Raw genomic sequence first — 22,429 nt, forward strand, 5'->3', positions numbered from 1 at the left:
ACTCAGATACATTTTGTCCACTGTTCTGTTATACTCAACTTTCCTTTTACTTTGTTCTTTGCTACACCATCATGGATTTTCTCATCTCTCTTGTGCATCATTTTTACCTCCATTCACCTAATTAACAATCCCTCCTTGCTTTTCTTTGAATTATCCAAAGGACCAACCAAGGCACTTATTACAGTCTCCTTGCATGTGAACAACAAGTGTCCCTCCTGGCCTAGAACACACAGTCCAGCTAATCCTTTCCACTCATTCTGTCAGTTGTCATCTTCTGAACATGGCTTTTGGTATTGGTTTATTATTGCCACTTGCACTAAGGTACAGTGAAAAACTTAGTCTTGCAAGCCATTCAAACAGATCACTTCAAAAATGTAAGAACTTTGAGGTAGTATAAGGGAAAAGCAGTAACAGAATGCAGAATATAGTGTTACAGTTACAGAGAAAGTCCAGTGCAACGATACAATATGGTGCAAGTGCCACAAGAGATTGTAAGGTTAAGAGTTCGTATTCAACATACAATAGGTTCGGTTAAGAGTCTCATGACAGCAGGATAGAAGCTGTCCTTGAGTCTGGTGGTGGTGTTTTCAAGCTTTTGTATCTTCTGCCTGATGGGATGGGAGAGAATGTCTAGGGGTCTTTGATTATGCTGGCTGCTTTTCCAAGGCAGCGAGGAGGGCCGAGTCCATGGAGAGGAGGCCGGTTTTTGCGATGGACTAAGCTCTCTGCAATTTCTTGCGGCCTTGGGCAGAGAAGTTGGTATACCAATATTAATAGTTATGATGTTAATGATAATTAAGCAAATGGCACCTTAACAGAAACTAGGGTCCCAAATGGAGATACCTTTCTTCATCTTCCCAATTATTGGTGCAGCCACTCCCGTCACTCCCAAACTACTACGGGGCTGGTGGGGCAACCCAATCAACACTTGATGTAGACTATCCCCCTTTTGACTACTTTTGGCTTTATTTGAACACCCCACCTTGCAGCAGCCCAAACACTGAAATTCCTTATTCTATACAATCCACATGAAAACTTTCATCTAGACAACTATCCTCATTTTTCCTCTTGCAGCCATTCTATGAGGCGAATCTTCATCCTCAGTGTTTTAAGCCAACCTTAGCCTCTTCCTGAGTTGGGTGCCTTACTTAACTGCCCCATATAAATTATTCTGTGTGGATTCATGATTTGATCTAGAGGTCATCATCAGCAGGGAGCCCCGGGCTGGGTCCGGGGGTCCCATCACCCCCTCCGACAGATCATTTGGTAAGTTGGTTTATTATTGTCACATTTACCGAGGTACAGTGAAAAACTTTTGTTTTGCATGCCATCCAGACAGATCATTTAATAGATTAGTTTTTTATTATTATTATTATAGGGAGAGGTTGGATAGGCTGGGACTTTATTCCTTGGAGTGCAGGAGACTTGAGGGGTGATCTTATTGAGGTGTATATAATCATGAGGGGCATAGATGAGGTGACTGCAGTCTTTTTCCCAGTGTTGGGGAATCAAGTAGAGGACATGGGTTTAAGGTGAGAAGGGTGAGATTTAATAGGAACTTGAAGGGCAATGTTTTTACTCAAAAGGTGGTGTGTATGTGGAATGAGCTGCCAGAGGAAGTGGTTGAGATAGGTACATTAACAACTTTTAAAAGATGGCTAGTCAGGTACATGGATAGGAAAGGTTTAGAGGGATATGGGCCAAACATGGGCAAATGGGACTGGCTTGGATGGGGCATCTTGGTCAGCATGGACCTGTTGGGCTGAAGGGCCTGTTTCCATGCTGTGTGACTCTGAACTTGCTTCTCTTGTCTCACAGCTGGCTCTGAGGACTTGCATCTCTTGTTACTTACACTTCCAGCCTTTCACATTCTCATCTTAGAACAAAGGATCATAGGTTGGCCATTTAATCTTTCAAGATGGTGCCACTGTTCAGTCGTGTTTATTGATGGGAGCTGATTGGGAAGAACAATCAATAGGACAGAATAAATGTGTGTGCTGCAATACAAATGGTGAAGTTAATCTTAGAAAAGAACTTGCAATTCTACAGTGGCTTTCATAGCCTTACAATGTCCCAGAGCACTTTACAGCCAATGAAATGCTGTCATTGTGATGTACAAAAATGTAACCACAATCTACAGGGAAACTAGCCAAGCGTGCTAACTCCTGCAGTTTTGACCTGAAATACCGATAATTCCTTTATCTCCCACAGATGCTGCTCAACCCACTGAGTTCTTCCAGCAGATTAGAGACATAAGAGACTGCAGATGCTGGAATCTGGGGAAACACACAAGGTGCTGGAGGAATTCAGCAGGTCAGGCAGCATCAGTGGAAGGAAATACAGTCGACATTTCGGATGGAGAACCTTCATCTGGACTTGTCCAGATGTAGGATCTCAACCTGAAACATGGACTATCCATTTCCCTCTGTAGATGCTGTCTGGCCCGCTAAATTCCTGCAGCACCTTTTGTTTCTTCTAACAGATTGGTTATTGTGCCAACATTCACAAAGTCGATTGGCTGTACTGTATTGTTCATGGCTTGCATAGCCAGAGTACCCAAAATTTACTATCACAGCTTGTAAAGAGGAACCAAGGGTTCTGTTAGTATGTAAACTGTGAGAAGAGGCACAGGAGAGAGTTGATGTTTATTTGCTAAGATCAACACAGTTCTTCTCTAGAACCTCCCCTATTCACTCCCCATAGTTTTTGATTTTGGGTAAAGCTATATGAAATTCACAGCCAGGGCTCAAAAAGTCTTGATTCATCCCCAAATTATTTGTAAATGTTAATCAGGTGGCTGTTGGAACTTACAAAAACATTGATAAAAGTTCTGCAAAAAGCAAACAGACACAGCCACTCCAATTGAAACTCTGTCGTGCCTCGAGGACAGGTTGGTTATAGAATGGCATTATGTTGGTAACAATAGTGCCATTAAACCAAGCTATTACAAATTGAAAGGGAGGTGGGAAGTCTTGGAATTTACATTTTCCCATCTGAAATATGACTCCACTGTCACTTACATTTTCTTATGGTACTCCCTTTTGGAGGTGAGGCGTAAAATCAAGATTCCCTCTGCCAAGTATAATCCCACTGTGACCATGTAAACTCTTAAAACTGTATCAAAGGACTGGCCACCTACCTGACAGACAAAGTGAGAGAGGGACAACAACACACACAAAATGCTGGAGGAACTCGGCAGGTCAGGCAGCATCTATGGAGGGAAATGAACAGTTGACGTTTTGGGCCGAGACCCTTCATCAGGACTGGAAAGGAAGAGGGGCAAAAGCCAGAAATAAGAAGGGAGGGGGAGGAGGAATTCAGGCATTACCAAAACTATTATGAAATTCATTCTTTAAGAAATAATTATTGTCTGCCATTTAGAAGTGGCAATATGCAACCTGTGCAGTTGTTTGCGGAGATCACAGCTGCAAGGTCATTCTGACATTGCCTGGCGGGAAGCAGATCAGCCCTGTTAAAGTCCACTCTGCACAGGAACTTGACAGGCTGCCTTGGCACTGAGGGAAGGTGGAGGGGTTTATTGGTGGGAGAGCAGCCAATGACACCCTAACCTCACGGAAACCCCACCGATACTATGGAGCAGTGTGATGGCCCTCTTGTGCTGCTCGTTACCCAAGGCCAGAACTGGAATCGTCAGTGCCAAGGATAGGATCATCTGGCACTGAGCTCAGCAGTGTACTGACACTACCTCTGGTGAAAAGGTTAAAGCAAAATTAATGCTGCAGAGTTGATGCCTATAAAAGCTATGACCCACTGTGGAACCTTTAATTCGAGACTGCTTCCTGACCTGCTGCGTGGTTTTCTTCCTTGATGAGTGAAAAATTAAAGTTGCAGGCTGTGACCTTTTGATCCAATTTCAACCAGAAAGAAAGTAACCAGCATCCTGTACATTGATAATGTCATCACAAAACAGTGGAGGAGTGACTGCCAAAGCAATGTGGATTATGGAGGCACAAGAGACTGCAGATGCTGGAGTTTGCAGCAACAAACAATCTGCTGGAGGAACTCAGCGGGTCGAGCAGCGTCTGTGGGAGGAAAGGGACTGTCACCGTTTCAGGTTGAAACCCTGCATCAGGACAGAATTCAGACAGCATTCATAATGTGAATTATGCTTGGAAGCGCAAGCTCCAATCTTCTGATGAGTTGGACTTCAACAAGAAATAGATAAGAGCCAGGCACGGTAATGTAGCGGTTAGCACAACACTTTACAGCACCAGTGACCTGCGCTCAATTCCGGCCACTGTCTGTAAAGAGTTTGTACGTTCTCCCCGTGACTGCATGGGTTTCCTCCAGGTGCTCCGGTTTCCTCACTGGAAGTGTAGTGACACTTGTGGGTTGCCCCTAGTCTATTCCATACAAAAAAGATGCATTTCACTGTGTGTTTCGATGTACATGTGACTAATAATGAAATCTTAAATCTTAAAACATGTGCAAAATGATATTTACACCCCAAAATCTCAAAAGGATCCAATGTCAGGGTTACAGAGTCAATCACACAATTTATTTCATCCTGCTTGATCACTGGAAGCAAAATGAAGAAGGCCAGTATCCCGAGGACTGCCACAGACAACAAGAAGCATTGAAACAATGTGCAAGTGTGATTAAAACAAAAAAATGCACAGAAATAAAGGTAGAGGCATAGAAGGAGAAGAAAAATCTAGACATTAGGCAGCCAACATCATTGTCAATGGTAGGCTGAGGGGAGTGGGGTTAAAGCTGAAGAATTGCTAGGTTGTCAACACTTATTCCCTAAACATTAGGCTGAATTAAAATGTCCCAGAAAGACATAGTTCACAGAAAAGTGTCAAATAAAGTGGCACTGAGTTCCTCCAGCATTTTGTGTGTGCTACTCCAAATAAAAACCCATAGAGACGCTCCCGAAAGCTTTCAATGATCAGGGTTGGGAAGTGGATCAGTTGTCAGACCAGGCAGTCAAAAGCCCTCAGACCACACTGTTTCTTCCGAGGTAGTCCTGGGACATAATCTTCCTCTGGGTGCCTACATGATGCAGGGCAGGGCATGTCCTCCCTCAACACCAGCAGCCAGCTATGCTCACAGAATGCCTTTGACAGCCAGTGTAGCCCCATCCCAGGCTGACAAGACTATCAATGAAATTAAATGTTTGTGAATGTCTTTGATACCTCCAATAGAAAAGAGAAAAAAATAGCTAAAGCAGAACATTTTGAATTGCAGTCCATTTGATTTTTAATGCTCTGGAAGCCATCAGTCAGATCTGTAAAAGAACAATACAAGTAGAGTCGAAGAGTAATACAGCACAGAAACAGACCCTTCAGCCCACCTTCTCCATGCCAACCAAAATGTCCAGCTTAGCTAGTCCCATTTCCTAGTGTTTGGCCCATATCCCTCTAAACCTTCTCTATCTATGTACTTGTCCAAATGTCTTTTAAATGTTGTTATTGTACTTGCCTCAACTACTTTCTCTGGCACTTTGTTCCACATAAGCACCACCCTCTGCCTGAAGAAGTTGCCCCTCAGGTCCCTTTTAAATCTTTCTCCTCTCACCTTAAACCAATGCCCTCTAGTTTTAGGTTCCCATTCACTGGGAAAAAAGACTGAGTGCATTCACCCTATCTATGCCCCTCGGGCTTTTATACACCTTTATAAGGTCACCCCTCAGTCTCCTATGTTCCAATGAATAAAGTCCTAGCCAGCTCAACTTCTCCCGATAACTCAGGACCTCGAGTTCTTTGCACTCTTTCCAGCTTGATGATGCCTTTCCTATAACAGGGTGACTGAAACTCTACACAATACTCCCAAGTGCAGCCTCACCAACATCTTGTACACTACAACATTAGAAAAAACACTAAGAGTTTTGCAAGTTTTGTGTGGTGTAAGGAAAATTAATCCAGGTGAAATTTGTGAAGCAGGGAACAGTTCATTATGTCTAGACATCACATTCATTTACATATAATTAAACCTAGAGAAAAAGAGAGCTGATACATTGTCAGAAAGGTTGAGAGCAGAAACACACCTGGTTGCTACAGGACCCAAGACTTGGGATGTATCCCATTGTAGCTGGTGATCATTACCATCAATATGTACCACTTTTGAGCCTTTAATGTAAGAATTGTCACAAGATCAAAATGAAAGCATTCAAAAGGAAATGGATACTAAATGTTTGGTCTAAAGTGCAGACTTAAAGGATAAACTCATTTTCATTTTGTAGAAACTTCTTTGTAGAAGTTGGCTACTGTGATTTGTCTCCATGATTACTTCTCCAAAATAGATAATTCGCTCCGATACAGTGGACAATGGATAAGCTGGGATATAAATCCAAGTTATTTTTGCTACCAAAACAAAATATTGCAGATTCTTGAAATCAGAAATCAAAACAACAGATGCAGGAAACACTCAGGAGGTCAAGCAACATTTGTAGAGAGAGAAGGGTTAGTATTTCAGATCAATGGCTTTTCACTGGAACTCTATTTATCCTTATTTCTCTACAGATTGTGTGTGACCCACTAAACCTTTCCAGCATTTTGTGTATTTATTCTTTATTCTTCTGAAATTCTTCTGCTGTAAGACACATTTGTTTCATACAAAGTTCTTTTGCTGATTAAACCCAATGAATTTTGCATTCCAAATGTGGTCCAATTTCAAGGTTACAGAGCCGATCACACAATTTATCTCATCTAAGTACTGGAAGCAAAATGAATAAGAACAGGCACCTGAAATCTGCCTGAAAAAAACAATGAGTATTCAACCAAATTGTTTAATTTTAAACTCAATCAAAAATGGATTAAAATCAGAATTTCACATGAATCCCATTAAAAAATCAAATTAAAAAACAATAGACAGATCTTTTGGCTTGCCCCCAGTTCTGTTCTTCCTGTGTATTCCTGGGATGCAACCGTCCCCTGGGTGCCAGTACACTAGTGTGATGCAGTGTGATACATGACAGCAGCCGGCTATACTCACAGAAAAACTCTGGTGAAGCCCCACTTCCAGATTGTCAAATCTGTCAATGAAATTGAATTCCTTCAACATATTAAAGAATTAAAATTGTTAAAGTAATTTCTTTAAAAAGTTAAAAGACTAAAAACACAAGATTTATTAAAAACAGTTAATATAACTTAAATATATTGACAATGTTCAGCTTTCAGAATGGGAGCACTGTACATGTGCCAGATTTAACTTGGGGTGGGTTTCAGTGGGTAGGTTTTCCAGCCTAAGCACTGAGAAATCTGTGGATCTTGGAGTTGTCCTAACACACTCCACGAGGAATCCACCGGAGCGGCACAAGTGCTCTGTTGAAAGGAAAGCATCACCGCAGGTGGATCGTGGAAGATGTCCTGTTAGTTTCTTGAAAGCCAGTAGATGGGGCCGAGTACTTAATTTTTCCTTCAGGTCCAAAACAGGCAATAGTCAGTGAAGTTTGCAAATTGGATTAATCGCAAATTCATTATTTGGGACTAGAGAAATATTTAAAACAAAACTTTTAACATTTGCAGTCCATTTGATTTTAATATATTGGAAGTATCAGTCCAACTTATAATGAAACAACTTCAATGAAAAAAAATTGTGTGGTTTGAGGATAATTAATCCAGGCATGATTTGGAAGAAGGAATTCATAATATCAAAACATTATATTTACACATAACAAATCTAGAAAAATAAAGGCTGACTGAGCCTTGGACAAGTTGACAACAAAAAGACAGCCCTTTGAGATAAATGCTAGCCATAATTTAAAAAGAAGCTTAGCTCAACATCTCATCACTTTCCAGATGAAATGATAAACCAAGATCCTGCCATCCCTCTTTGATGAACAGAGAAGATCCAACAGGACTATTTGAAAAGAGCAGGTCAGTTCTCCCCTGTGCTCTGGTCAGGATTTATCTCCCTACCACAAGGGCAAAGAGAGGGAATTTGGGTTTCCCAGCCTTCTATGCCCGTGTCCTTAAAGTTACAGGTTGACTGTGTCCCTGCGCACCACATCATCTGCATTTCTTTGATGATATTTGGGAGACATTCGTTTCTGTGTCCATACCTCTTTGCAACCAAAGTCACTAAAACTGGAATTTTATAGGACTACTTAATGTGAAGTAACACTGGAAAATACAACTTCATCTACACTGTGAACTGATAAACCTGTGACTGGCTTGTCAGACTTAAGATATCGGCATTGTAAATATGTTTGTAGACGACAAAGTCATTCTAAAATGGTGTGTTTATCATCTTGCTCCGGATAATGAACAGTGCCAATCATTCTGCATGTCCTTTTAACTGTTCTCTGAAATGGATTTGAAAGCCATTTAGGTTTGTCAAGACCAATACCAATGGTAAAAGAAGCAAGGTTGGTGATACTTCTCAGCTGACGCAATGATGCCATCATTACAGTGATGCCCACAATCTTATAATGAATAGGTTTAAAAAACAGACATAAATATTGGAGGTATCGAGCAATTAAAAAAAAATCGTAGGATTAAAATACTTAATCACAAATTAATCAGTTTTAATCACACTATCAAACAATAATAGAAAATAATTCATTTACATTTTGTTTAATTAATGGAGCTCAGTTCAATGTTCTTGTATTTTATTTTCTAATTTTTAACATTTTTAATATTCTCATTAATTTTCATGTTTTTTTTAAACATTTATGAATGACAGAGACTTTCAGAAACATTTGCCATCTCTGGACAGCCAGATTATAAACTAAATTTCTCTGCAGCTTTGTGGGTGGATCTCATTCTGTCCCCATTGCCACTCTCAACCAGCACTTGAGTCCGGCAGGATTACGAACATGTTCTGCAAGGATGTTCTTGCTGGGGGATCTACACAAGGTATGTAGGAGCAGGACAACAGAGATAGCTCAAACTCACTGTAAAATCCAGACCACTTTTTTCTTCTTTTGTTAATATGATGGTTAATACATCAACACCTTAACATGTGCATGTTAATCATCTATGAATAATTGGCAGGTCTACTTAAAATAGGCTGCATCTGTTTTACCTGTGGGCCATTTCCCATTCTTGAAGTCTGTTACACAGGATAATATTGCATTATTGCTTTGATTATTCATTAGCTTCACAGTTTCAATCACTCCTTTAAGGAATATTATTTTGATCCAAGAATCTTGTTGTCAACAGGAGTTTGCACATGATGACTGTGATTCAGATATGTATCTCTCAATCTATCTACTTTCAAGAAAGACATCAATAGAACTAACTGCACTAATGAAAAGTTTTGAGATTCACAGTCCGAGAACATCAACTTGCTGCATTTGTGGAAATGAAAGTAAAAAAGCTGCAGATGCTGGAAATCTGAACTAAAAACAGAAAATGCTAGAAAGATTCAGCAGGTCAGGCAGCAGCTGTGGAAGGAAAAACAGAATTAATGATTAAGGTTAAAAAAAACTAGGCATGTGAAGCAATGACACAGTAGCTTTAAAAGGTAGACAAAGGTTTTTTTTTGCCGTCATCCAAGGGAGCTATTGGAGACACAGCCACTTTAAGATGGTCTCCTTAAAAACTAGCTAAGGCCTTTGGGATAGATTCTCACCGGCAAGTAAAGGTTTGTGTCTTTGAAAAAGAAAGCAGCAAAAGGAAATGGGTAAAACTTAGAGCACAGAGACCTTCGGCAAGAAGAGAAATGGATAGATACATACTTACGGGTTTCTTTGTCTTAATGATTTCTTATAAGTTGGTGTGAACTCAGGAGTGGGCAATTCCACTTTAGTTATACATTTAGGATTCAGCAGTGGATCGGTTAATCTCTTTCACCTTTGTAAGGGTTACAGAGAATTACTCTTGTTCCGTGTTGCCTGTATATTAATCACTCAGTGAGCTGGTGCTAATTGGACCTAAAGGCATTTCTAGAGAAAAAAATCCAAGGAACCTGATAGAGTTTTGTTATTAAGGGCTCTGAATCCAAGGGAAATACATGAAGTTAAGATAAATATCGGCCATAATGTAACTGAATAGTGGAACTACCTAGAGAGGGTCAATGGCCTACTTCTATACCTAAAGATTTAGTAATTCCTCAGATTGCCTCAAGCAGCATCATTACAAAGACACAACAAAATACATGTAACTACATAGAAAATACCGCAGGGAAAAAAAAAGGCACGTTAGTCCTGCCGGTGCTACTTATCTTACATGAGTGGCCAATTCTAGGTGTTGTGCTGTTTCCACCTTTATTCCCTGTATCCATGTCCGCAGGATTCAGATCTCTCAGTTACTGAGGACCACAGTTTCTATCTACTCTGCCTCTTCTTTGCATAATTCCTCCTCCTCAAGCAATTCCCTCTGATGAGCTCTTCCTTATATTACCATTTCATGGTATCAACTACCTTCTAAACGATTCTGTGCAATATTTTCCTTATTACCTCAACATACCTCATTGTTTGGAGACCATATCTTCACAACACATGCTAATTGCGACACTACTAAGGCTTTGCATAGACCCATCATTACACTTCCACTGTTTTATTCGGTGTAAGTGTAGTAAAGTCCAGAATTTCATTAGGTTTCCTGGCCATGTTCTTCTGGGCTTTTTAATGCTTTCTCAACCTATATCCCCACAGCCCTCAGTTCTTGCCCTCCCGAAATTATAACTATCCATCTAGCAATATTTTCCATTCCATCAATCCAAACAGTCTCCCCTGGATCTGCAGATGTCAACATCATTTACTCCAGTACTAAATATACTTGGAAATAAGAATGGTTCTACAACAGAACCCACAGATACGCTCTACTCACAATCAGTGATTGCCACTCTGTGTCTTCCTTTTACAATCCAGTATGTTCCCCCTTATTTTTAAATCTCAACACCCCTTAAGTTCTCCGATAGTCTCCCGTGTGACATCCTGTTGAAAGCTTTCTGAAAATCCAGGTACATGGCATCATTTTCCCCCATTCAGCAAAGCTGGTGACTTCCCAAAGAATTCTGCGGTGAGAATAAGAAAGAGGCATCAGATAAGAGCATCCAAACCTCTTCTGCCATTTGGGAAGTTCACGACGGAACCTCGTCCACCTTCTCATCCAAACCCTGAAACTCTTTGAATTCCAAAGATCTATGGATGTAAACCATGAACATACTGAACCGAGCAACCAATGCCCTTTGGGGAAAGACTTTCAAGAATAGCCTTTCGAGTGTTCCTCCTCATCACCGCCTGAAATTATTGACCCCTTATCTTAAAACTATAGCCCCTAATTGACTATTTTAAATTATTTTCACTTCAAATTGGTAGTAATATCATATTTTATTGAAGATTGAAAATATTTCCTTATTCTTTTCATTGTTTTAAGTATACTTGACAACTCTCACTGAAAGGGTCAAAGCAATATTTTGTAATTCCCAAAATTCCTCCGTATCTACAGGAGGTGCTGCTCAAGAGGACGGCATCTATCATCGAAGATTCCCACCATCCAGGAGTCATCCTCTTCTCACAGCTACCATCGGGCAGGAAGTACAGCAGCCTGAAGTCCCACACCACCAGCTTCAGGAACAGCTACATTCCTACAACCATCAGGTTCTTGAACCAACCTGCACAACCCTAACCCTACCTCAACAAGGGAACACTACGGACCACCTCTTGCACTACCAGGGACTTGTCTCTGATTGTGTCTTTGTATATTTTTGCACACAGTCTTTTGTTTTACTGTATGGTATAATATTCAGTGTGTTGTCTGTACCTGTGTGCTAGTGATGCTGCACCATGCTTGTCCACATGTCAATAAACTCAATTTGACTTGGTCTGGGGCTACATTTCCTGTCCAGAAATTTTTTGTCTGTTGTCAGAGTCATTTTGGCGTGAATCAACATGTCACTGAATCAACATTTGCAATTCCGACCATTTGCATTCATTGTCATCTGTTTCAATGAACAATATTGACACTAAATGGGTTCAAAGAGCAAGTTTCTAAAGCTTTTTGGTAAATTTAGTTCCTATTTGGAACATTACAGAAATTATTTTCATCAACAAGTAATGGCAACTTAATAGCATATTTAAATTAGCAAATCAACTGATCATATTTCACATAGTTATTGTACAGAATATGGCATTTTACTGAAACAATTAGCTTGATACCAGCCTAATTTTGCACTTTTGGTCAAATAACTGATCAACAAGATATCAAAAATCAAAAAAAAACAGCAAGTGCTGGAAATCTGAAACAAAAACAGAAAATGCTAGAAATACTCAGCAGGTCAGGCAGCATCTGTGGAGAGAAACAGAGTTAACGTTTCAGGTTGAAAACCCTTTATCAGAGCAGAACTAAAAGGCATTCTTGTGACAAGGTCATTCGCTGACAGAAAGCAAAAATCCATAGATGCCAGAACTAGGAAATAAAACAGAAAATGCTGCAGTTATTCAGCAGGTCAGGCAGCATCTGTGAAGACAGAGATAGAGTTAACATTTTTGATCGATGACCTTTCAAATTCATCGCCTGACACTCTGAGTATCTCCAGCATTTTCTGTTTTGATTTCAGATTTCCAGTGGGGTTTTGATTTTGCATTCACTGATGCATTGTATTAGGCAACAAAGCCAAAGCAGATTCTGTGCAACACCTTTGGCACTAACTTGTTGGGAATTTGTACTGCTGAGTATACAGAGCTGCAAATCACAGAAAGACAATGAGTCTAGATACTAATTCACTGCTTACCATCCTGTTGACATTGATTTAAATACCATGACAGAGAGATGAAAAGATTCAGGAATTTGCTTAAAGACAGCTTGAAGAATGTAACCTCCCCACTTACTCTTGAGAAGTGGTCCACGTTCACTTAAGGTGGAGAAGGACTTGGAACAGTATTGAAAACCTCGATTCCGTGTATTATGATCATAAAGGCAGAAGGAGCACACCAGCTCACCAGTCACCAGCCCATCAGCCACCTCCTGCCCCAACTATGGAAGAGTCTGGTTCCGACATTGACCTCATCCGCCACGTCAGATTCCGCAAAACCAGAGTGGAAGCAAAATGGAAGCAGAGTGAAGGGAAGTCATCCTTGATCCCAAGAGACTGTGTTAAAAGAAAGCAGTGGCAATGTAAGAGAACTAATGGTAGTAGTTGACCTGGCACAACCGATACATATCAGACATTGGTCAGTAGTAGCCCTCTTGCTGCTGAGTCAGACAATTGGGTTTGTGAGTCCCACTCCAGAGCTTGGAGCACCATATGCACACTGACATTTCAGTGCAGTACAGTGGGGGTGTTGCGCTGTAATACTATATATCTGTTGATGTATCGAACTGAGGCTCTGTACCATCACTTGGACATAAAAGACCTATGATCCTAATTGAAGAACGAGTGAAGAATAAGAATTTATCCCTAAGGCAACACAATTTGGATAGATCATGTGGTTCTTATCACATGTACGTGACACTGTGGTGTGCAAAAATTTGCTGCTGTATGACTTGCATGGCAACGGTGATGTCAGTTCAAAGAAAAAACATCTGATTGTCTACAAAGCAAAGCCAAAGTCAAAGTCGAGTTTATTGTCAGTTGCCCAAGTCCATGAATGCACAGGTGCAATGAAAATATTGTTTGCAGCAGCATCACAGGCACATTGCATCAGATACACAACATTCACAAGAAAAACATAAATTAACAAGATAAATTATACAAACTTGTGACATCCTGCGGCCATGAAAGATGCTACAGAGATGCAAGTTCTTCCTTTTTGCTTTAAAATTTCATGGTCCCTGCGGCAGCAGGTTCAAACTACAGACTTACAATTAATGTTGGATTATTATTTACAAGCATCTGTCACTGTATGCCTGAAATGTGTCTGGTAGGATAGCTTAGTGGAGGTAACTATCCAGGAATCATTTACGAAACAGATGGATAATGGACTGATTTTCTTTGGTGGGTGAATTGCAGTGTCCTCAGACGTCTATAACCAACTTGTCAGCAGAAACTGAGAACCATTGTTACTTTGTGAGAGCATCTTTCATTTTGCGATTTTATTTAGTTAACTATTTCTGCAGGGTTCCAAGCTACCGATCTTTAATCATATTTTGCACTTGTACTACATCAACATGCTCTAAGCCAGTCATACCTTCAGTCCTCCCCTTCTACACTCTTGGTCCTGATGCAGGTTCTTGTCCCGAAACGTCAACTCTCCCTTTCTTTCCATAGATGCTATCTGACCCTCTGAGTTCACCCAGCAGTTTGTTATTTGCTCCAGATACAAACCTGGCCTGTTCAACTTTCCTCATAAGGAAACCCACCCATTCTGGATATTAGTCTGGTAAACCTTCTCTGAATTGCACCCAAAACTTTAGCATCCTTCTCTAAATAAGAATCCTAATGCTGTACACAGAATTCTACATGTGGTCTCACTGATGCTTTATATAATCAGAAAAATAACCTCCCTATTTTTGTGTTCAATTTCCTTAGCAATAAATAATAACAATCCATTAGTTTTCCCAGTTGTATCAATAGCTGCATACCAACTTTCTGTGAATCATGCACTAAGACATCTCGATCCCTCTGCATCTCAGAGCTCTGCAAACTCCCACCATTTCTCTTGTGACTTTGACTGAGCCATATGGACTCTGGAGCTGAAGATGTAAACGGTCTTTATTCAGCATGACAAGTCAGTGTTCTGGAAGAATCTCTCTAGGAGAATCTCTGGGCAATCTCACTAAACTCAAAGTACATTGAGCTTGTATACTTTTTAAACAGCAGGTGATTAAATATAGTTTCAACTTCAACATATTGGGTGTGGGTAAATGGCTCTTATAGAATTACATATGTACATTGAGAGCACATCTCAACTGACAAGAACACCTCTGCATATTCAGACACTTTTTTTTTGGGAATCAAGATATCCAGAAACCCCTAACCACCTTCTTTTACCATTGCACTGAGGATGACTCTCTCTGCAGACAACGATATGTATTCATGTAGCTGTCCTTGCCCTAGTCTGAAGACTGGTTCTTGCTTGTATTAATAGCTGCCATCCATATTAATCCCGATTAAAATTAATTTTCAACTCCCAACAATCTTGATAATATCTTTCCTTGCTATTTTTCATGCTGAAATGGACAATTTCCCCTTTTTCCCTCATTGTACTCCATTAGTGGCACCATTGCCCATTCAGTTAACCTATCTGTATCCCTTTGTGGCTTCCTTACACCTTCTTCACCATCTGCTTCCTACTTATTTTTGTGTCATCAGCAAAGTTGGCAACTGTACTTTTGGTACCTTTATCTGTGTTACTCATATAAATAGTAACATGCTGAGGCCCCAGCACCTACCTCTGTGGCACATCAATGACTACATCTTGCCAACTAAGACCTATCTATGCCTACCCTCCATTTCCTACTAGCGACACTTTCTATCCACACCATTATGTTACCTCCAATGTCATGAGCCTTTATTTTCCACAATAACCTATTATGCACCACCTAATCTAATACCTTCTCAAGATCGGCACATAACATATCCACCAGTTCCCCCTTAACCAGAGCACGTTACTTCTTCAAAGAAGCCCGAACATGATTTCTCTTTCATAAAACCTGATTGCCTACGTGACTGTCTACAACGTCTTTCATAACAGTCTCTAACATTCTCCCTATGACAGAATTCAATGTTCAGGGACACTATCTTGTCCTCCCCACCCCCGGTCCAATCCCTTCCCACCTATGTCCGTGACACATCACATGCTCTCCAACTCTTCCATAGCTTTAAGTTCTCCAGCACGCACAACCTCTCAGCATTAACGTTGAATTCTCCCACTTCAAGTAATCCCCACACCCTCCCCCCACCATGCTTCTTTTCTTCCCTTTCCTAGCCTCACTTTTTTCTACCCCTTCTTTTTCCTTTCCCTCCTTACCTTTGACCCATCCCCTGGTGGATCTGCTCTCCCCTCCTCCCCCTCACCTGCCTATCGCTATCTCTTACCTGCATCTACAGTACGTATCACCACCTTGTGCCCACCCCGCCTCCCCTCTTTTGTCCACCTATCACTGCTCTGCTTTTCCCTCCTATATATTGGGCTTCCCCTTTTTCTACCTTCAGTCCTGAAGAAGGGTCCTGACCCAAAACATTGACCGCCTGCTTTTCTCCACGGATGCTGCCTGGCCTGCTGAGTTCCTCCAGCATCATAATGTTTTTCATCTGGATTCCAGCATCTGCAGAACTTTGTTTCTCTGTGTATAGAAGGATCTTGGGGTGCAAGTCCATAGTTCCCTGAAAGTGGCAACATAAGTGGCTAGGGTGGTAAAGAAGACGTATAGCATGCTTACCTTTATCAGTGAGGGAATTGAGTTTAATAGTCAGGAAGCCATGTTGCAGCTGTATAAAACTACACTTAGGCCACATTTGGAGCTTTGTGTGATGTTCTGTTCGCTACACTATAGGAAGGATGTGGAGGCTTTGGAGAGGGTGCAGAAGAGATCCATCAAGCTATTGTATGGATTGGAGAGTATTAGCTATAAGGAAAGATAGGTTACACCTGGATTGTTTTCTCTGGAGCATGGGAGACTGAGGGGCGACCTGATACAAGTTTGTAAAATTATGAGAGGTGTAGATAGGGAAGATAGTCAAAGTCTCTTGTTCCAGGGTGGAAATGGGAAATAATAGATGGCATAGATTTAAGTTGAGAGGAGGAAAGTTTAAAGATTTGCGACCAAGTCTTTTTTTTTTACACAGAAAGTGGTAGGTGCTTAGAAATCACTGCCAGTAGAGGTGGTAGAAGTAGATACGAAAGCAATGTTTAAGAAATATGAACGGGATGGGAATAGAGGGATACAGACCATGTACAGGCAGATGGGATTAGTTATATTGGCATCATGGTCGGCACAGGCATGGATAGCCAAAGGGTCTGTTCCTGCGCTGTACTATGTTCTTTGTTCTATTGCTTTGGAACCAGACTGATGGAGATAACAAAATGAATTGGTCGGTGGACAGTTCAACAGTGTTTGGTACTGTCACGACACAGGTGATGCAAACATCCTCATGGTCCCTTGCTTAGGCAATAATACAACCTAACAGGTACTGGTGTTTGGATTGGGGATATAGCCCTGAGGTCTTGTATTTGTCTCTCAGGGTGCTGGTTCTGACAAGACTCCAGTGGAGTTAGCTTTCCTTACAACCCTCTTCTCAATCATACCTACCTGGAGCTTGTCCAAGGCTACTGGTCATATTTTTCTCAGGGTTAGAGTCAAAGACCTTATTGGCTTCATCCACAGCTTCCAGGGTTGATGACCACAGGTGGCTCCACATTAGAGGGAATGGAGGGCTCATGAGATGTTCACGCTTCATGAGATGAACAGCAGTGAATAATTCAAATGGTAGTCAATTTACCAGGGTAAGGGGCTGAAAGTATCCTGGTCCAAGTAGGGTTGTTCCTTCAACTACATGCACTCCTTTTGTGAAGCGGGTATTTGGCTTGAACGGTGCAGTATAACCCTGGTCAGAAATAACAAAAAAAGCAAAGACAAGTAAATAAAAGTCTAAGCCAAACAAAAATGGCAGCTGCCGATGAAACACTGGGGATGAAAATTCCCACAATAGCCTAAACACCTCACACTAACCCCAACCTTAACTCTAAAGCTAATCATCAACATCAACCCAATTCTTCCCCCTCGATCTAACTCAAACCCTTCCACTATCTGTCACCCTAAATCCTGTCCTCAACTAAACCTCAACCTAAAACCAACCATTGCTAATTTGCTCCTGCCCTAATCCTCATCCTAATTCTATTCCTAATCTTATTACCCAGTCACCCCATCCCTCACCCTAAATCCAAAGCTAAATCAATTCTTAAACCTTAGTCCAAGACAAATTGTTACCCTAACCCTCCCCACCCTGGAGTAACACTCTACCTAACTCTAATGCTCACTGTAATGTTAATCCTCATCAAAACATTAACCTTCACATCCTCAACCCTCACAAGAATTTAACTCTGACCCTAACCTTAACCCTAAATCTTACCCAAGACATGTTACTAATCATTAACCCGTAGCCTAACTCAACCAAGGAGCAAAAAATTGCAGGTGTTGTAAATGTGAAATAATGGCAGATTATCCGGGAAATACTCCACAGGTCGGGCAGCATCTGTGAAGAGGGAAACAAACTTAATGTTTCAAATCGGTGACATTTTCTTAACTATATCCATTATTTCCATCCCTCACCCAAACCATGACCTTAAACTTCAGCAGTTATCAAACTTCTTAGTAAATGGGAAGTATTTCTTTGTGGCAGTTTTTCATTAAAGGAATGAATAAGGTAAGTCAAAGAAAAAAATGAACAAATCCTTTTTGATACATTTTATTTGCAACAATAATGCTTCGTGCCTGCCATTATGGAAGCTGTTACGATAGAAGTAATTTAAAAACTATCAAGACATATATTTATTGTTATGTCATGTCCCCATTGAATCCAATATCTCACCAAAAAGTCAACTACTTCACAAAGGGAACAGGAGAAGAGAACAATAAGTAACTAAAGAGGACAGTCCAGGTTACTTGTTAATGGGTACTAGCCTCTGCTTCATTTTGTTTCTTGCACAAAATGCCACTCTTGGCCACCAGATCCAATAAGAAATGAAAGCAGAAAGACAGCACAAAGTGTATTTTGATACCAGTTCATCGATGTTTACATCTCCGGCCTGACAATGGTGTCACGGCTGATTGGAAAGCCACTCAGCCTGCTGATGTAGTGTGAAATGAAACCACTACCTTTCTGCCTCTGTGACTTTTTCTTTATTGTGGAGAAACATCAGGCTTGTACATGAGATGAAATAAAGACCATGGTTGGCAGATTATTCGTGAAGTCTTTTTATCGCTTTTCCATGAAAAAGATTTGAAAAAATTAAGTTCACACTGCAGTGGTTTTCAATGGCTAAGTAAAGTGCCTTGGTAGGACAGTGAATTCCATCTCTCAGTGTAACTGAGAGATGATTCGTTGATTATGAATTCTATTAAATGCCAACACGGAGTGGAAATAGGAGATTGCAGCTGGATGACAATAGAGCCTCCAGATTAATTAGTTCTGTTCAGAGGGAACTCTGTTGAGTAATAGATGATTCCGTAAGCCTCAGAGTTGAATATCTCTTACAGCTTGTGATACAGCATGCTTCCCATTCCAGAGTAGTCATGTGCTGACAAGCCGATTTGTTTTGATCAGCCAACCAAAAATAAAGTGAAATGTCACTACCTCGTCAGTTTAGACGCTACCTGCTTAACATTCTATTCTTTTCCCCACACCTTAGCTATGCAAAGTACAAATGATCGATGCAATTAAAAGTTACCAAACAAAGACTTTCATAATCTCAAGGCCTCAAAATCAGGAGAAAATAAAAGTGAAAAGGCTGAAACACAGCCTAATTTAATCTTTCTTAATTCATACATCTCATAATGAACAGTTTGCTGCTCCTTGCCTATACTATCTTGTTGCTTTATGGAAAGCAATTGACAGTGCAAAATGGACTGCCTATAGACATCTGGTTATATCTGAGAGAATGCTCGGTTACATCGAGCGGACGGATTTTGTTGCTGAGATCAGTACTGGACAGAATGGAGGGAAGGAGATGGAAGAACAGGAGACACAAGAGATTCTGCAGAAGTTGGAATCTGAAGCAACACACATGGATGGAGCAAAGATGGAACAAAATATAGTTCTACTACAATCTAATTAAATACCAGAACAGACTTGAAGGGCTGAACGGCCTACTTCGATTTGTATATCAGATGTGACCATGAAACTGAAGCCCAGTAGTTAATGTGTTGGTAACTGCTGTTAAAGGAATAAAAGGGGCACATTGCACAATAGATGTAATCTCTCTATTTGCAAAGGCAGAGATCCATTTGTATTAAAATACTCTTAAGCATTTCCTTTCAGTTTTTTCATAAAAATATATTTTATAAGGAGCTTAGAAAAAGCAAGTGGCAATTTGTAAGTGAATGAATTTCACCGCTGCACAGCTGGCAAGAGACAGAAGCTCCAATCCCAGTTCTCTCATACTCCTCACGTACAAGCCTCAGTCAAAGTAAACTGAACACTTTTTCACTGTGAACATTCCATGGGAATTGCCAAATGAAAAAAGTTAAGGTTACTCTAATTCACTTCTACCTTCCTGGCAGTCCAGTACATGAAGCAACGGCCATTGATTTGTTGAATAATGGTGGCTCTTGGTCCCAACAACAAACATAGGGCCAGAAATCTCTTTGGAAAAAAATTGCTCTGAGATTGAAAATCACCTTATGATGCTGGAGGAACTCTCGCTCCACTACAAAGTCTCTTCAAGGATGCCGACTTTGAAGAAGTTTTCCTCTCATCGACGGGAGCTTTGTGAGTCCCTCTCTCACTGCTCCCCCTCTGTGATCTCATCTGCCCTCCAACTCCTCGACCATGTGCCTGCTGAGTTCCCCCAGCATCATCGTGTTTTTCATCTAGATTCTATAATCTGCAGTCCTTTGTTTCTCTTGAAAATCACCTTAACCTGGAACAGATCATCAATACGCACATTTCTTAGTATTTTGACGCCAGCTGGGAAATTTAATCCCAGACTACTTGGCGGGATTTTCACTTGCACAAGTACTTTTTTCTCTGGTATAGAACTCCCCTTTGCAATGTCAACACAAGCGCAATGGTCAAGGCTCATTTCCAGTGTGATTTCAACCTCATGGGGATGCAAACAACAGTTCTCATTCAGTCACAGCACAGCTTGTGTCCTGTAGAACCATGAAGGGCCAAACTGCACTCTTTGTCCTCACTTTTATCTCTGATTTCTTGCGACCTAAATTACAGGATCTCATTACCTTTCAGTGGAGGTCCTAACCTCAGGACCAATTGCACACTAGTCACTGAGGTCTTCCACAGCACAAGGTTCGCTGTTCACTGCAGCATTGAGAGCTTCATTCAAGAGGACTCCCATCTACCATTCCTTCAGCCCACAGGAGCAGATAAACCAGGCAAAGTGAGTGGTTAGCATTGTCAGACTCCCCCAAAGTGGAGACATTTATAGGCTGCACTCATGTTGTATTATTCCTATAGACCTCCCTAGCAACCTACTCCACGAGCATCCAGCTGTAACCCTGGAAGGTCTCTGTGGACCCCCTCACCCAAAAGGACATGCCTCCTGAAGGTACTGTTCTTCACCAGCCTCTGACCTACCAGGAGCACTCTCTCCTCCACTTCCCCCTCCCATCATTACAACCTCTATTCTTTATGCAACGTTACTGCTCAGTGCACATACAAAACACTGGAGGAACTCAACGGATCAGGCAGCATTTATAGAGGGAAATGGACAGTCAATGTCTCAGGTTGAGACCCTTCATCCGGATTGAAAAATAGAGGGGAGATAGCCAGTATAAAAAGGAGGGAAGAGGTGGAGCAAGAGCTGGGAGGTGATAGGTGGACCCAGGTGGGGGGGGGGGGGGGGGTGGTGGTGATAGGTAGATGGGAGAGGGATGGAGTTAATACAGGCAAGTCACTGCCCAGTGGCTGGAAGAGGGCTGCTTGGATTGTGGTTTTTCCTTTTCCAAGCTGGTGGCTGAGGTCACACCTGCAAGATCTAAGTGCATGCTGAAGCTGGCACAGGGCAATGTCGTACAGGGAAACCAGACAGGGCTGTCCTGAGAACCTCACATCTGAATATCACATTTATGGGATTTATTAAAACTGCAGAAGGTGACAAACATTAAGCACAAGTAAGTTAAAAACATGTAACTTATTCTTTCTTTCAACCTGACAACCACAAAATCTCCAATCAAATGCACTAATGGAGATCCTCTGCTGGGGATAGATTCCCCATAGTAACACTGGGGAACTTTTGTACTGTACTGTATTCCATGTGGCACAGAGCACAGCTGGGAAAACATGCAAGGGCAGTGAGCGGTAGCAGGGCAATTGGCATATTAGTCTTTATAACAAAGTAGTTCGAACACAGCAGGAAGCTTTACTGTAATTGTATAGTCTTACTGCTACTGCATCTGAAGTATTGTGTACAGTTGGTCACCTTATCTAAGAAAAGATACACTTGCCAGAGAGGAAATGCAGTTTAAGGAAACTATTACGGAAAATATAGAAATTATTCACTCGAAAAACAAAGGATTGCAGATGCTGGAATCTAGATGAAAAACACGATGATGCTGTAGGAACTCAGCAGGCCAGGCAGCATCCGTGGAGAAAAGCAGGTGGTCAACATTTCGGGTGAGGACTCTTCTTCAGGACTGAAGATAGAAAAAGGGGAAGCCCAACATATAGGAGGGAAAAGCGGAGCAGTGATAGGGGGACAAAAGAGGGGAGACGGGGTGGGCACAGGGTGGCGATAGGTTGATGCAGGTAAGAGATAGTGATAGGCAGGTGAGGGGGAGGAGGGGAGAGCAGATCCACCGGGGGATGGGGCAAAGGTAAGGAGGAAAAAAGGGGTAGAAAAAAAAGAGGTAGGCTGGGAAAGGGAAGAAAAGAGGGATGGTTGGGGGGGGGGGTGTTG

The sequence above is a fragment of the Pristis pectinata genome, chromosome 22, assembly GCF_009764475.1.
Source record: "Pristis pectinata isolate sPriPec2 chromosome 22, sPriPec2.1.pri, whole genome shotgun sequence".
NCBI lineage: Eukaryota > Metazoa > Chordata > Chondrichthyes > Rhinopristiformes > Pristidae > Pristis > Pristis pectinata.